This window comes from Meles meles, chromosome 17 (assembly GCF_922984935.1).
Source record: "Meles meles chromosome 17, mMelMel3.1 paternal haplotype, whole genome shotgun sequence".
NCBI classification, from domain to species: domain Eukaryota; kingdom Metazoa; phylum Chordata; class Mammalia; order Carnivora; family Mustelidae; genus Meles; species Meles meles.
Genome location: NC_060082.1, coordinates 32006701 through 32024480, shown reverse-complemented (window position 1 = coordinate 32024480; position 17780 = coordinate 32006701).

The window sequence follows — 17780 nt, the reverse complement described above, 5'->3', positions numbered from 1 at the left end:
AGCTAGAAATGTCATCATCCTCAACGGCTCTCTCCCCCTAATCCACACATTTATTTACCTCGTGAACCTTACATTTTCTTGCAGAAACAACCTACTTTTGTAAGTTTGGCAAAAACAAAAACACAGCACAACACAAGAGCCCCACATGATTCTGTTAACATGTTATTCTGCCCTTTCACAGACTTTGGAAGCTTAAGCTTTATTAACTTCATGAGAAAATGTGCTGATGGTGACAAGCATCTGAGTACTGACTTTCTCAGGGGCCCGTCGGAGCAAACAAAACTGCCGAATTTTCTAGCCCTGGAGATTTGATGCCACTCCCCCACGTTCCTAGCTAGAGCCTGCCTCTGGTGGTCTACCTGAGTCCGTGGTGATTTCTTCACTGACCTGACGGTCCTCATGGATAGGGCAGTGATCCTATAAGACCTGATGCTATCCTTACTGCCCACTTGACCCATGGAAAAATCACTTCATGGAACAGTCTAGAATGTGCCGGCTGTTATTCAGCTGTGTTGGCCCAGCCTCCTTCTCCACTCTATCTCTCTCTGATTCTCTTTTCTTGTTTTCTTTGCTCAAGCAAGGACAGGGCACAGATGAACAAAACCCATTATGAGTTCAACGAGCAAAGAATGCCAATCTCCTTTTCTTGTGGACATCCTAATTTTCATGGATTGCCCTCTTGTGCTTTGGGGGAGAGGGAAAGAGAAGCCCCTTTCAGAACACTGTAGCAGACTGAACACCCGTAACTCAGATGGTTCTTTCCTTCTTTCCTCAACCATTCATTTAGGAATTTCAGAGATGAGGGTGGGAGCTGGGAATAGGATTGACTATGGTAAGGCTTGTTCTGAAGCTCTCAGTGCGTCCTTGAAGTGCTGCTATCTGTCTCCAATTGTTGGCATTTATCTCAGGGTATGTCTTTCATCTGCGTATTGTAGTTATGATCGCAAGATAACAGAAGAAGATAATTATAAACCAGAATCTCGTTTTCAGCCCAATTTAGCATATTAATCAAAAATTTATAGACCCATCACTCTCCATAATTTGTTCTGTTTTCTGTCCAGGCTACCGATCTTTTTTTCCCCCTATCCTCTGCTCTCCCTCTCTCTCTCCACTCTCCTCCACTTCTCTATCCGTATGTCTTCTTCCTTTAAGATAGGCCATTTTGCTTTCCAAGGAGCTCTTTAATTAAAAAAAAAAAAAAAAGAACCTTAAATATCATATGGTCTAGTTATTTTCTATGAATGGTCATTGAGAGCTCTCCTATCCTGCTAAATATCTTTAAGAGAATCCTTTCAGGACCTCCTCCATTCTGAGCAACCCTTGATTTAGCCCTCTCTCAGCTGCCTTTAATAAATAGCCTCTCCTTAAATCATTCTCCATCTCAAAGCTTTTGCAAATATCTTTATTTTCCTGTTGTATCCTTGATCCTTCCCTGTTCAGCGGCACACAGTTGGCCACTTGCATTCATATTTCTGACTTCACTGCCCTTTTGTTGCTGAGCACTCATGAAGTAAGCAGATCTACTTTTACACTGGGTAACTTTTTATTCGTTGGGAGAGATGGGGTCACACTTTAATAGGTGGTAGTCTTTGGAAGACGATGTTTATTCACGACCACAAAGTCAGGCTGATTTAGTAAAATCGCACATGTGGTTAAAGCCCTAGCTTCAAGTAAAAAACCCAAAGAAAAGAAAAGAACCTTCTTCAAGCCCCCAACACACAACTCCCCAACCTAGAAAGACAATAACAAAAATTCACGCTGTGTATGCATAATGAGACTACAGTAATGGGATGGGTGGGTTATTCTGGAAAAAAATATATTTTTGATGTTTAAGAATCCTGTGTGGTGTAGAATCATAAAAGAGCAGGGAGAGAACAGAGAATTCCCCGAAGTCAGTCTATCTTATTGACTGACAGACTGAATCAATGGGAAATAGATTCTTTAAACTTTTAAAGTTTCCCAGTCAAAGATGAAAATTAAGTACAAACAGTCTAATTTGTACCATTCTTTAATTTTAAGACACAAGAAAATGACTTCACAGAAAGGTGCTCCCCTGTCAAGTATCTTCAGTGTGGATTATAACGCTTCTTAGTTTGAAATGAGACTTTTTAGTCTAATCTGTCAAGTCTTGCAGACCTGTAAAGGCTGTATCAAATATGTTGGTATCTTCTGCAGCTTAAATAATGGAGTGACTTGTACTAATCTTCAGTTAAAAGAATAACTGAACCCCCCTATCCATTCATGGTCTTTTAGTTAAGGTTGATGTGTAAGCCTTACGCTATTCAAAATCATTTTGTTCCTGTTTCCACTTGATGTTATTCTCAAAGCTCTCAGCTGCACGGTGCCTCTTAAGTCTCAACCTGTGAGCCATTCTGGCTGCTTGTCAGCTTTGGCTTTAACTCTTCTGTTACTCCATTGTTTACTCCATTGCTTACAAATAATACTATACAAACACTGATTTTTAGAGGACCGTGCATTCTTGATTAAGATATGAAAATTCTGGGTTTCTAAGCCATGTATCTCCTGGCCATATTGTTCTATGTGTATATATACCAGATATATGTGAAAAGGAAGACGAGAGCTTTAAGTAAAACCATAGCAGGTCCAAATTGATATCACAGATCACATAGTCTTGAATATTTTTAATCTTATTCAGTCAGTGTGTTGGTTGAGAGCTACTAACCAACAGAATTTAACAGATTAGTCTTTTCCAAGAGTTATTAACTTGATCCGGAAAAATGAACTACCCCTCCCCCATCCTGGGAAGCTACATGACTCTTTCTGCAGAAACAATACGTTATTGGCAATTTGTGCTCCTTCTCCTTCTCCCAGGATTCCCAAGGTAGATTAATCCCCAACTTTGAGCAGCTTTCCAAGTTCCCGGGTCACAGAGTTAAGTTTGCGTCTGAGTTTTAGGTTACGATTTTCACATAACTGAAACAATTCGGCATGACCGCAAGCCTCTATAAGCACTTTTGTCTATATCAAAAAAAGGAATCTCTGTCCTCAAGACATTTTCTTTTCATCTGTCAGAAATTGTTATAATATACTAATTGATTTAGAACAAGACTCTTTACTGCCACCTACTGGGAAAAATGTAATAAATACGCAAGTCTATAAATGGCACAGAACCGCTTATGGGGGCCCTGAGGTAAGGCTGGAAAACCCAATAGATTTTAATGAAGTTTAAATTCTCTTGTTAATAACCACAGCACTGTAACAAGATCTAAGACCTTTGTTTTTCTGGCTTGGTCTCAGTGCAGAGTATAGTTTTGTTGATGGAGCGTTGTATTTCCATAACAGAAGTTTTACCTTTGCTTCTTTTGCTTTAGGTTCTGTTTTGTTTTGTTTTCCTGTGGCTTTAGGATTTTTCTTTGAATAGCATTTGTATGTCAATACCTATCTAGATAATGCTTGATTTCAGATGTATAGGAGTACTAAAACATCACATTTAGTTTGGCAATTTACGAGACCAGCCTGTGTCTCATCAGGGGTTGATCCAAGTTTGGGTGAGCCTGAAGCTTATATATTTTGGGGAAACTTAATAGAAATTTATAAAATTATCAATATAAAGTTAAACACAAAAGTGAATATGTATCCAGAATTGAGTGAAGAACATGCAAGAAATACACAATTTTATTTTTTTTGATATTTATATATGTGCCAATTTTACAATTAATACAAAAAAGATAAAGTTGAAATATTTTAAAACTGTAAAAACCAGCCCAGGCAACATAACTACACAATCTTGCTATAAAAGTACTTATATCAAATTCCGCCCAAAATATGTATGCAATATGGTAAATTTTAGTTCCTCAAGTCATTCTTCACGGCTGGCCGGCTATGCCATTTGCAGCTGTCTCCATTCCATTTTCCTCTTTAAGATGTTGATACAATTCAGCTCTGTTATTAACAAGTTCAAACATCCAGCAAATTCCCGATGTTTTCTGGAACTGGCAGTATTGATTCTGTTACTCCACAGGGATAATAAAGACCCTGGCCCTTTTGCAAATACAAAATCTTAAAATGTTGACAAATACCACCAACATCAACAAATCCAGAAAAGACACACTATTTTTATTAATTAACTGCTAGGATAATCTTGATTTTCCTCTTCAAATGATAAACATTTGTCACAATTCTAGTTGAGAAAATAGAAAGATAATTTGTTTTTTTTTCCTACCTCGTTGGTAAAACTTCTTTATCATTGTTAGATGAGATGCATAGAACATGGGATTTCAGATAAATGTTTTCGTTGTATGTATACTGCTACAGGCTTGTGCCCTAAGAACAAAAGAACTCTTACAGATTCTATTTCATTTTAATCCCATCAAAAAAGAAAAAAATATGCATGGTGCTTTATAATTATTTATGCTTCATTATCAAATAATAAAGAGAACTTCCATTTTGACTAAGTAATTTAGGAGAGCTGAAGCCTCTGCTTACCGATGTTCGTGTCTAATGACTGGAAAAAATCTCCACAGATTAGCTTGCCTTTGTGTATTTTACACCTTGTTTCTTGTTCACCTCTCATCGCTCACATACTTCCAATATGTTGCCAAAATTCCCATTTTGTGTGGTATTGGCCGCACACCTTTGTGTTACAATGTTCAGTGAAAAGGCACACTGAATCCTGAAAGTCGTTTTTATAAGAATGATTGGAAGAAGATCAACTAAACATGGAAGTGACAGAAAACCACATAAGAATATCTAGTCCCGGGGCTCCTGGGTGGCTCAGTGGGTTCAAGTCTCCGCCTTCAGCTCAGGTCGTGATCTCAGGGTCCTGGGATCAAGCCCCGCATCAGGCTCTCTGCTCTGCAGGAAGCCTGCTTCTCTGTCTCTCTCCGCCTGTCTCTCTGCCTACTTGTGATCTCTCTCTGTCAAATAAATAAATAAAATCTTAAAACATAGTCCCTCCACAGAATACTACCTGGGCCACTCTATTGACACCATTTTATTGATCGAACTTGTTGAGCAGGAATTAGTACATACTTGAAATGCCTTACTCAAACAGATGTGAATGAGAGGGCGGAACCCCACTGAAGTTCAGGCTCTTACCACCTCAGTTAAAGATTCCAAGAGTGTGAAAGTGTGGAGCCAAGACATCCTCTCCAAAGTGAAAAACAAGTCGCTGGACCCTGCACCATCTATGACAAACTTTTTGAATTTTGGAGGCAATGGATACCATGTTTGAATGTGCTACTTCAAGTCATCCAAAGAGTCATTCGTAACTTTGCCAATTTGAAGCGGACAGTGAGGAAAGGAACTTAAGCTCGGCTGCTTTAGAGCTTAGTCCACAAAAGGGAAAGGCTTCCATAGGGGGGCCACAGCAGTTCTGCCATTGAACTGGAAGGGGAAAGGGACACATAGCCATCTGGGACCCCTGATGCACTGAACTAACAGGAAAACAAAAATGGGTTCATTTTCTAGCTGACATTATACCTGTTTAGCTCGGTCGACTTGGGTCTCTGCTACAGAATGGGGCAATGTGGGTGGTCTGGAATCCATAGGGGTCTCTGGGATGCCTTTAGAACTTGCCTACACAAGAGTCAGGGTCATGGACGACCAGAGCAACCGAAAAAGGGAGGGACAGCTGAGCGCTCAGACCTTTATGGATTGAAGATTTGCATCACTCCACTGGGTAACAAACACAGAACAGCTGAGCTCCTGAAGGCAAGGGAAACACAGAACAGAATTGGAAGAAAGAAGCCAGAGATAGCAACTATGACCTCACAGACAATTACAGAACAAGGACTGTAGCAGCTTTCCAGATTTTCTCTTCTTCACATGTGCATGTTTATGTAGCGGTACTGATAGGTACCGATACCTTTTTTCTTTTTTCTCCTTTCTGGTTTGACTTTATGTACAGGTTGTTGAATGTTAATTCCATAGCTTAGTCTTTAGGTAATGGAAACTGCACTGGCGCTGGGACTGGATATGAGCAATGATTAATATAGTCGGCAATGGATACCATGACAGTTGGAATCACGGTTCTTATTTTGAGGAGTGAGAACATCTTCATGTATAAGGCATCTTGTTTTAGGTGTAAATATAGAGTTGTTTTGTTGATGTACAGGAATTCAAATATGTGGCCAAGTAAGAATGCATGCCGAAGCTGAGTAGCGAAAGGGGTCGACTGTGCTGGTTACCGATTTATTACTCACCTCCAAATTAATTGCCTGCTTTATGAAAAGGGATCTGGGCCCTTTATTTCTATTTTTTCCAATGTCAGCGGGCACAACATTAAACTTTGTCAGTAGAGGGTGCTAGAGAGACGTTATAGAAGTAAAGGTTCCGCTTCCTGTTTCTGGTATGCTCTCTGGACAGTTTCTTTAATGCTCAGCTCTTGCAGTGTGAAGGTCTCTGCCCATCAGGCTCCTGGAGCTCTCCTGTAGGGCCCAGTGACCAACAACACTCAGCACTTCGTGGCTTCCTCAGTATTCACCCCCGGCAGCGAATGGCTTCCGTCCCCTAGGGTGGTTCCATAGTGGAGTGCTTCTAGCAATATTCTTTCTCATGAACAGCCTTCCCTGGCACATTTGAGGTTGATATCTTGTAAGTTCTGCCAACGTGGCACCATATGACTTCTCTACCATTTAGGGCACCATGACCAGGCCCTTTCCAGCAATGTCTGGATCTCAGTCATGGAGGCTCTTCCTTGGGCACTCTGTCTCAGCCCTAGGGGTGGCAGTTGTTCCTTGTATCTGCCATTCCTATATCGGTAAGAGTTTTCTTTGTAACCAGCCAATCTCTTTTCACTCCAATCCACTTTTACAGTTAATAATTCTTTATATTAAGTCTTACCACTTTAAATTACTGTAATTTTTATATCCTGATTTAAACTGATACTGATATCAGATTAGACTGATACTCCAAATTAAATGTAATGAACTTTAAACTTTTAAATGCAATTAACACCTTAACTTCCCCTCTGCTGTCTACTAAAAATGCCTGCAGCCACTCCATGCCATCTCGCTCGAAAGTAAAAGGAAGAAGGAAAAATTGGAGTAGACATCCTGGCAATCCAAGTAGCATTTTACTAAATCCTACAAAAAAGCAAAAGTTGCCTTTCTGATTGCTCACCCATCACCTCTGCTACCCTTTATCCTTTTCTTCTTTCTTTCTCTTTCTTTCCTTTTTTCTGGATCTCTTCCAATGAGGAAAACAGGAATATCTCATGTTTTCATTTGAAAATTCTCAATCTTCAGAATTTTTTTTCCCTAAGAAAAGTATTTTACTCTTGAGGGTTGTGTGCCCTGGGGAGTGTTGGTAATAGGGCAGTATTCTGTCCGCCTCTGCCCATCTGTTGTCATAATGTCAACAAATCTTTCCTGGGTTTGAAGGCATACCAGCTATGCATTGAAAGTTAGATTACCATGCATGGCCCAAATGTCTTCTTGGGTAAATAAAAAATAATTACCATTAATTAATAAACATATTTATTTGGACATGAATTTATTTAAAATAATTTTTGCCTAAAGATTTATAAATCCCAGGAGTAGAGGAATTTATTCAGTAAGTACGGAGCTTTAGTGGAAATTGTCAATATCCCTTGTTGAAATTCATGGCTTCTTTTCTGTACTTCTCATTTCTACCTTCCGCCATTTACCCTTAGTCTTTTTATTCATTCTTTTAACTGAACAATTCAGAGTACGTACTCAAACCTTTCATCAAACTCTGGCTGAATCCAACCGTTTCCCTCTCTACCCACTTAAACAAGTTCAAACATTATTCTGATTGACATCTTTTATTCCCCAAAATGACATCAGCAAATGAAAAAAGAAGTATCTTTGGGCAATGTTTATTAGTTACCAAAATGCATGGGTGTTGACAATAGAGTTTATGAAAAGTACTCCTTTAATTACAGTCACACAGTGATTGAATACTGTGCAGACATCCAAATACACTACTGTTTTTTTGTTGGACAAATTAAAAAAAATTTTTTTAAAAAGATTTTATTTATTCATTTGACAGGGAGAGACACAGCGAGAGAGGGAACACAAGCAGGGGGAGTGGAAGAGGGAGAAGCAGGCTTCCCGCCGAGCAGGGAGCCTGATGCGGGGCTCAATCCCAGGATCCTGGAATCATGACCCAAGCCGAAGGCAGACGCTCAATGACTGAGCCACCCAGGTGCCCAAATTTTAAAATATTTTGTGTTTATTTTTACGGGAGCACAGACTCTGTTTCCTAATTCTTTTGTATATTATAAGCCATAGACACTTAGATGACAACCTAACAGTGAGCAGTTTGAGAAATGGATCCATGCTCGTTTTGGTTGTTTAAATGTTTTCCCAGCCTTTACTCCCAATCTAATTTCAAGACGCTTTGCTCTCAAAAATTTCAGAAGCTGAGGACAGATCAGTGGTGGAAAACAAGAAACGCCACCTCCTTATATGGCGAAGCCATGTCGGACACATGGGACGAGAAGTAAACAGAAGGGAAAATGATTTATTTTATACATAATGTTTAGGGTCTGGTTTTTGTTACCTTGCAGTTTAGAAAGGATGGCATTGATTTGACTGAAGTAAATACATCAATGAAAACTTAAGAGGGAGCTGAAGGGGATGGATACTTTTTAATTAGGACTGTGTGGATGGTTCAAACTCTGAATTATTCCATGCCCTTATACCAGTTACCTAGAAACGAACACTGATACCTGTGTGCATGGAAATGACCATAAGGCTTGCTTCATTAATGAAAATAATCTGTGTTGATCGTTTTTATAAATTGCTTAAGTGTTTTATTATAAGTTTTTTTTCTGTAATAAACAACCACAAAAATATAAAATTTGAGTAGAAGAGATGAGTGTTAAATATTAAAAAAAAAATTTCACAAGTAAGTTAAATCTTAATTTATTCAGAGGATTAAGACATTCTTTTCTTTTATATATCTTGCAGAGTTGTGAGGATTAGAAAAAATAAAGTACACGATGCAAGTTCGACAAATTGATTGCTAATATAGTATTAAATGAGTGGATGAAACTAGTAGGGAGAAGAAAAATTTGGATGATACTAGAGTGAAGGAAATGATTACGTGATTCTCTTTTTTTACTAAGATTTTATTTATTTATTTGAGAGAAAGGGGGAGAGAGAAAATAAGCAGAGGGGAGAGGCGGAGGGAGAAGCAGATCCTCCGTTGAGCAGGGAGCCGGATGTGGGGCTTGATCCCAGGACCCCGGGATCATGACCTGAGCCAAAGGTGGAGGTTATGCTTAACCAACGGAGCCACCCAGGTGCTCTGATTATGTGATTCTTGTATATGCGATAAGCAGTCTATTTACAAGCATATTAGAAAAAGTCTTTCTAAAACGTGAATAAATTTAACATGTAGCATTGTGCAAGTTTAAGGTATGGCATGTTATTTTGATACATTTATACATTGTAATCTCACTGTTGATGTTAAAATATTTATCACATTACTTCATTATAGTCCAATATTGCTGTCTATATTTCTATTATACCACGCATTAGATCTCTATGGTTCATGTACTACTCATTACAAGTTTGTCCCCTTAAACTCCATCCCTCTTATTCCTGCCCTCCATTCTTCAGTAACCATTTTGTTCTCTGTTTTGACAGGCTTAACTTTTTTGGATTCCACACGTGAGATCATAGAATATTTGTCTTTCTCTGTCTGACTTACTCACTTAGCTCAAGGTCCATCCCTATGGTTGCAGATGGGAGGATATCCTCCTTTCTCATGGGTGAATAATATTCCATTATGTGTATGTGTTACATCTTTTTTTTTTTTTTAAGATTTTATTTATTTATTTGACAGAAAGAGAGATCACAAGTAGGCAGAGAGAGAAGCAGAGAGAGAGGGGGGGAAGCAGGCTCCTGCTGAGCAGATAGCCCAATGCGGGGCTCGATCCCAGCACCCTGAGATCATGACCGGAGCTGAAGGCAGAGGCTTAACCCACGGAGCCACCCAGGCACCCCTGCCACATCTTTCTTTATCCATTCATCCATTGATGGGTGTTTGGGTTGTCTCCATCTCTTGGCTACTGTGCACAACACTGTGATAAACACAGGAGTGCATATATCTCATTGAAATCCGATTTTCATTTCTTTTGGGTATATACCCCAAAATGGAATTGCTAGATTGTATGATATTGTATTAGATTGTATGATATTGTATGTAGATATTGTATATAGATTGTATGACCTATTTTTAATGTTTTGAGGAACTCCCCATTGTTTTCCACAGTAGCTGGACTAATTTACATTCCCACCAACAGTGAACATGAGTTCCCTTTCCTTTCATTCTTCCTGGCATCTTCCATCCCTTTTCTTTGTGACGATAGCCATTCTCAAAAGTGTGAGGTGATATCTCATTGGGGTTTTTATTTGCATTTCTTGATGATTAGTTATGTTGAGCATCTTTTCGTGTGTCCGTTGCTCATTTGGATGTCTTCTCTGGAAAAATCTATATTTTGTCCTTCTGCCCACTTTTTAATTTTGTTTTTTTGTTATTAAATTGATTTCTTTATATATTTTGGATATCAACCCCTTATCCAATATATGGCTTGCAAAAATTTTATCACATTTTGCGGGTTTTCTTCTCATTTTGTTAATTGCTTCTTTTGCTGTGCAGGGACTTTTGACTTTGATTGTAGTCCCATTTGATGATTTTTGCTTTTGCTGTTTTGCCTTTAGTGTCACGTCCAAAAACCGATGCCAAGACCAATGTTTTCTTCTTCTAGGAGTTTTATGTCATCAGTTCTTATGTTTAAGTGTTATCCATTTTGAGTTATTTTTGAGTGGTGTGAACTAGGGGTCCAATTTCATTAGAAAAAGTCTTGATGAGGAAAAAGAAGGGTTACTTTTATTTATCCAAAGGAAGGAAATGCTATACCCGTAGAGATAAATAGGATTCTTGCAACTATGAAATGTGAATGTGTAATTCATGAGCTCCTAAACGACATTAGATTGCATCCTGCCTCATTTCAACCTCCCCACTAATAGCAAGGTTTGATTGTTACAGTTCAACCAGGCAACAGAAGGCCTGAATTTCTCTAGAGGGGAGACTTTTGGGCTCCTTATGGTCTTTGAAAGGGATTTTTGTACTCATGCTCTGGCAGATCAAAATTTCGATTTCTTCCAAAATCCTCCATCTCAGAGTAGGATGTCACATCCACGGGGGCAGTTTTCCCCCTAAAGGGTGAGGAAGAGGAGGAGGAAAGAATCAAGGATATAAGTTTTCTTTCTTTTCATGCAAATGTCAGGCTCCTGCTGGAGGTAACTGGGAGTTCTGGGAGGGAGAAAGATGGGAAGCGTGCAAGAAGCTGGCCTTCTGGAGTACTTTGCTCCATTTCTTTATGGGGGAAGCAGTGGGGTTGTGGAAAGAGCCAAACCATTTGTACCAGGTTAGACCTGAGTTTGAATTCTGTCACAGCCACATAATAAATATGACCTCAGCCAAGTCACTTGACATCCTTAGATTTAGTTTCAATTGCATAATGGTGATAATACTACCTCTCTTTGAAAATTGTAATGTGTAAAACAGAGATAATATTAAAGTGACATTATACTAAAGTGTGTTCTGGAGATCCCTTACCTCTAGGAGATATAAATCTGAGCTCCAACAACTAAAGTCTCTATGGTCATATAAATGTAAGAAAAACTACTTTACTAAATCCCCTTCTTGGAGATTCACAATACACAGGCTGGCAAATATATTAATAGCTCTGAGAAAATCTGCATTAAAAAAAGGAAACTTGGCGGGGCACCTGGTTGGCTCAGTGGTTGAATCTCTGCCTTCAGCTCAGGTCATGATCCCCGGGTCCTGGGATGGAGCCCCACATCGGGCTTTCTGCTCAGCGGGGAGCCTGCTTCCTTCTCTCTCTCTCTGCCTGCCTCTCTGCCTACTTGTGGTCTCTGTCTGTCAAATAAATAGATAAAATCTTAAAAAAATATAATAAAAAAAATAAATAAAAAAAGGAAACTTGGTTAACAGGTAAACATATCAAGTTATTTGTTTGGGACTTTTTTTTTAAATTATTCTTTCCGTGGATCACCTAATTACATCCCATGGAATATTCTTACCTTAACATTGTTTGGGGAGCCTTGGGCTAGTGCAAATCATGGAACATGATAGATTTCAGTAAATGATAGCTGTTATCTGTGGATTTCCAAGAGCACAGCTTGAGGATAACAGAGGATAGAAGGGTTTGTCTTTAGTCCAATATAGAGCTAATAATTAAGATGGAAAGTTCCTGTAGAGAACAAGGCTAACATAATTAGGTCACAGTTAATCTATGTGGCTACTTTCTTTCTGTCTATTTATAGTGAATTAAATCAATACTGGAAGTGCAAGGGTTCGGATATATATTTTGGACTTACATAAACGATCTTTGACAAATTAAGCACACACACATTCCTCTTAAGTCAAAGACAATGTAAGATGTTGTCTCAGTTTATTTAAATTTAAAAATAAGCCAGTTTAAGAACTCATTTGATACTTATCACTAACCAATACCCTCTGCCTTTAATGATGAGATTTCCTTCCTGTATTTGGGAGAATGATTATGTTTTCTAATTAAAAATGGAGACTGTGGAGCCAGATGGCCTGGGTTAACTCTGAGTTCTACAGTTTATCAACCACGAGACCCTGTTATCTCATTTATCTGAGCAGTACCTACAGCAAAAATGTATTGCAAGAATTAAATAAATTACCCTGTATGAGCAAAAATGTATTGCAAGAATTAAATAAATTACCCTGTATGAGGGACTTATTTTAGCACTTGGCACATTGCAAACAGTCAATACATTTTATTTTATTTTATTATTATTATTATTATTATTTGTAAAGATTTTATGCATTTATTTGACAGAGATAGAAAGACAGTGAGAGAGGGAACACAAGCAGGGGAAGCCAGAGAGGGGGAAGCAGGCTTCCCACTGAGCAGGGAGCCTGATGTGGGGCTCGATCTCAAGATGCTGAGCTGAGATCAAGACCTGAGCCGAAGGGCGCAGTAATACATTTTAGTTATTATTAGCGAGAGTTCAAATATTTCTTATTTAGAAATGAAACTCAAAATATGTTTTTAACAGAAAACTAATCTACCTTGTGCTGAGTATTGTTCTAAGTGTTTTACGAATCATTTAATCCTTAGTAAAACCCCATGAGGTAGATATTATTATTTTCTCCATTTTATATTATGAGACTGACACACAAGGAGGGTAAGTAAGTAACTTGCCAAAAGTGACACATGTACTGAGCTGATCTGGGAGTCCCTCCCAAGAGGCTTCTCAGGACGCTCCGCTGCCCTTCTGTAGGATGAGGTTATTCATGAAGAACAGCAGAGGTACAGGGACTCCTCAATTTTCCAGCACAAAATGCTATTTTTGCATTCCCTTCCCTTTGTTCAGGTTTGACATACAAGTAGTTTTGTTTTCTGTTGTGAAATCAGTGAGTCAAGTTTCATTCTTTTTTTTTCTTTAAGATTTTATTTATTTATTTGACAGAGACAGCAGGAGAGCACAAGCAGGGGGAGCAGCAGAGTGAGCGGGAGGGGGGGGGGGGAAGCCCACGGCTGGCTGAGCGCAGAGCTTGGTCGGGGGCTTGATTCCGGGGACCCTGGGATCATGACCTGAGCTGAAGGCAGACGCTTAACCCACTGAGCCACCCAGGCACCCTGTGAAGTTTTATTTTTATTGCTATAACACGAAAGGGGGATTTATCCTTACAGATATATGGTTTTGATAAAGCTTTCCATGCAAGCCATCTTGTTTTTGATACGACATTCTGAAGAGAAGTTTAACTTTATCTAATTCTATTCTCCAACTTACTGACGTGAATTCTTGGCCCGCTTCATTCCTGTAATTGTTGTCTATTGTAAATACAAACCTAACTGCACGTTTTCAATTTTCGTATATTTAGCATGCATCTTGGTATTACGTTAATCGTCAGGATGTACACATATGGTCTTCTCTTTCATGGGAAAATGCCAGATAATTTTTTGGAAGGAAATTTTTTGCTTTTGTTTTTGGAGATATCTGAGTTGTTCTAATCTCACATAACTTTAAAAAATACTGGGATTTCAGAGGCACTCCTCAGACTGAGGTGTTTTGTAATCAGACCTAGAGTAAGGGCCAGGGTCTTGAGTTCTGGATAAATTATTAACTTTTTAAGCTTTCCTTTTCCTTTCACAGTTGTAAAGATTTGATGAGCTAACTCGTGAAAAGTACTTAGCATGTGCCAGACACATAATAAATGTTCCAACAATATTAGCAATTATGTTATTTTAATAACAATAAAACAAATGATATTTTTCTTTGCAGGTAAGACCAGTTTGGATGAATTTCTTGCTTCCTTTTGATATGAGTACTGCATAGAACATTTGGGTTACAGTAATATTTGATCTGTAACCAAGATTTTTAAATGATTTTTGTTTTGTTTTGCTTTTGAAATGTGTTCTCTTTCTGCCCTCTAAGTTTCTATAATACCACAGACAAGTCAGACTTAGCCAGAACCTTTTAATCAGAACATTTATTGGGTATAAACCTCCTTGTCCTCAGAGAAATAATTTGTGCTTCCATGTCCTTGCTGAATAATTTATTTGTATACAGAGACTTTGGAAAATTGAATAGACAAATGTTTCACTTTTATGTTATATGATTATGGATAAATATAAACTCATCTGTGTGTGTGTGTGTGTGTGTAAGCATGCACACGCATGCACACTCCCCCATGCACTTCTAGCTTCTTTCTGCTAAAATTATAAGGAGGCTGATATTTAAAAAATTATTATTATTTATTATTAACATATAATGTATTGTTTTATTTATTATTATACGACATTATTTTATAATTTATTATTAACATAGTATTAACATATAATGTATTATTAACATTGTATTATTAACGTGTAATGTTATTATTAACATATGATGTATTATTTGTTTCAGGGGTACAGATCTGTATTTTAAAATAGTTCCTGTCAATTTATGCTTCAAACAGTGCCCCCTACAGGACTAACACAAATAATGTCAGTCGGGGAGCCTTGTTACTGCCAGGCACACTGCTTGCTAGTTGCTTTTCACAAATTACGTTAATGCCTACATCTCATTTCCCCAGTTTCCAGATGAGAAAATTGAGGTTCAGTGTAGCTTAAAGGACGGAAGCAAGACTCTGGACATTCCAGAACTAGAATCTACACCCCGATCCTTCTATCCATAGCACGTGCTGCCTTCACTGCACCCTTTGGCGACCAGCTCCGGGGGCTGACACCCACTTTTGCTCAGTCACGTGTGCACGGGGCCGAGCATTCGCAGATGGTTCTCTGCTCAGGAGTCCCCACGTGTGTTCATTTTTCCATATTAGAAGTTTGCTGGTCATGTGAAATATGTTTGCCTTTGGATGTCACAAAACCAAATCACTGAATGATAAATGTGGTCCAATAAAAGAGACGTGACTGATCAAATAAGAGGGAGAAGGAATTACCCCGAAGTGGCAGTTCTCGTAAAGTGTTCCAAGCCCTGAAAGATTCAAACAACTGCAGACTTCCCTCCATGCATTAACACAGTCTAGGGGAATAGTGGTATCCCATTCTCTGCCATTAAGTTCTCCCTAAATTAATTCCTAGAGAAATTATGGGCAAATAGCACCTTCCCTGCAGTGCTTTTTTTATGTTGTAAGATAAGGATTAAGAAACCCTGTGGCCCAGTAAGAAACCTATTTTGTAGTCTCTTTGTACTGATAAAATTTCTTCTGGCACTGAACTCTCACAGTCAAAAATACTATAACATTTTACTAGTTTGCAAAAGATGAAAATGTTACCAGATGTTAAATTCAAGGAGCAAGTTAACAACTTCTGTTTTCAAATGGGTAGGTTTCCATCTTACAAAGAAAAAAAAAAAAAAAAAGACTGTTCGCTAGCCACAGTTAAAAAAAAAAAAAAAGTCTAGTCATTTCTGAATTGAATTTTATAATTATTTATACTCACAGGATTGAGCTTTTGAATAATGGGATATGTGTTAATTATCTTAATTCCAAATAGGCTTTATAAATGCCTTCTGTTGAACCAAAAAGGCTGGGGTTTCCGGAACAAAGTAATTAAATAACTTTCACTTAGTGACATTATGGCCACAGATAGGACATGCCTCAATGCGGGAAATCGTAACTATTGTTCGTGTGTTACATATCTTTTGCTCTACCATGACGATGTCTTTCCTCCCCTGGCCTGGCTCCTTAGCATAAAAGGTTTATTGAAATGAAAGCATTTCAGAGGTCATTTCCTCACCTGACTCGTTAATCAGGGCTGGCATTTTTACCCAGTTCTGCTCTACTCCGCATGAGTAAGATGAGTAGATCTGCAGCCACACAGAAAATGCGAGAGAATAGGAGAAATGAATACATGTATCAAGTGAGTGTGGGCCTCTGTTTTTATTAGTCTTTTGATGGATTGCACCAGCTACTTGGAGGAAACACACATGTGGCATTTTTCAGATGTATCCCGAAAGGATTTTTCAATGTTTCACCTTAGGTTCTTCAAAAAATCATTCTTTGGTTCAGTAATAGCTATAGAAACCTTCTCCTTTGATATCCAAGGGTGGTAAGGAACTCTTCTTTTGATTAAGGAATGCTCGGGCGATTGAAGAACATTACAATAGATGAAATAAGGAGAGTACATCAGTCATATCATATTAAGTCAGCCCTATATTAAAGACAAAATTGAGTTAAGTGTAAAAGAATATTTGATTCCACATATTAAAACATTCAGAGTGTTTCTTACCCTGTGTAATTTTCCCTTCTTTGTTTCTTCTTATGATATGCTAATAATCTCTTTCCTTATTCTGAAACATTCTTGGTAAAGCCAGTATCAAAATGATCAGAGATGGGCTCAATATTGAAGCAGCAAATTGGGGCAGTAATGGTTGTTGCTTAAATACGGTATGGGTGTGTTTGTTGTAGATCCTGAAAACTTTGGTTTTAGGGATTCATTTCTCAGATCGTGTCTGTTAGAATATCTGCAGTTGCTGAATACTTCTATGTTATCATTTGAAATGTGATCGTGAAAATGTATTATTGAGGACATTGTGGTACTCCGTATGGGAACACAAAGAAACTTTAATTGGTCACTACGTTTTCAAGATGCTTTAAAATTGAGATAGAATACTGTTTCAGTTACAGATACTACTTTAAAAATCCATTGTGTAGGGCACCTGGGTGGCTCAGTCCATTAGACATCCAACTCTTAGTTTCAGCTCAGGTCATGATTTCAGGGTCATGGGACTGAGCCCCTCATAGGGCTCCACGCTCAGCAGGGAGTCTGCTTGTGATTCTCTCTCTCCCCCTTTCTCTGCTCTCTCTCTCTCATAAATAAATACATCTCAAAAAAATTAATTGTGTAGATGCAACTTCACTGGAAATAAATATATACATGTAAATATGCCCTTCAGCCAGGAAGAAATTTGTTGATTTTCAAAATCCATATTGGAATGGAGGCATTAAAGCTGAATTTATACAACAGCATTGATTCAATAGCTTTCAAATCAAGTCTGAGTTTTATGAGAATGATCCTATTTGCTGACCTGTGCACTTCTCTCCTGAACTCCTACTTCTGCCACTATCTCTCAACTTTCTCCTTCTTTCTCCCTTGCCTTGATCCCATCTTTCTTTCTTATACAAATAAAACTGAGCTCTTAGTCTGTACCGAGCAATATGTCATGGGCATCTATGGAATTTAAACCTAACGGGGCACATTAAGGATATTTCACAAATACATATAGCATTACAAATGGGATAGTGACAAAATTTCTCATAGAAATTTGATCCTT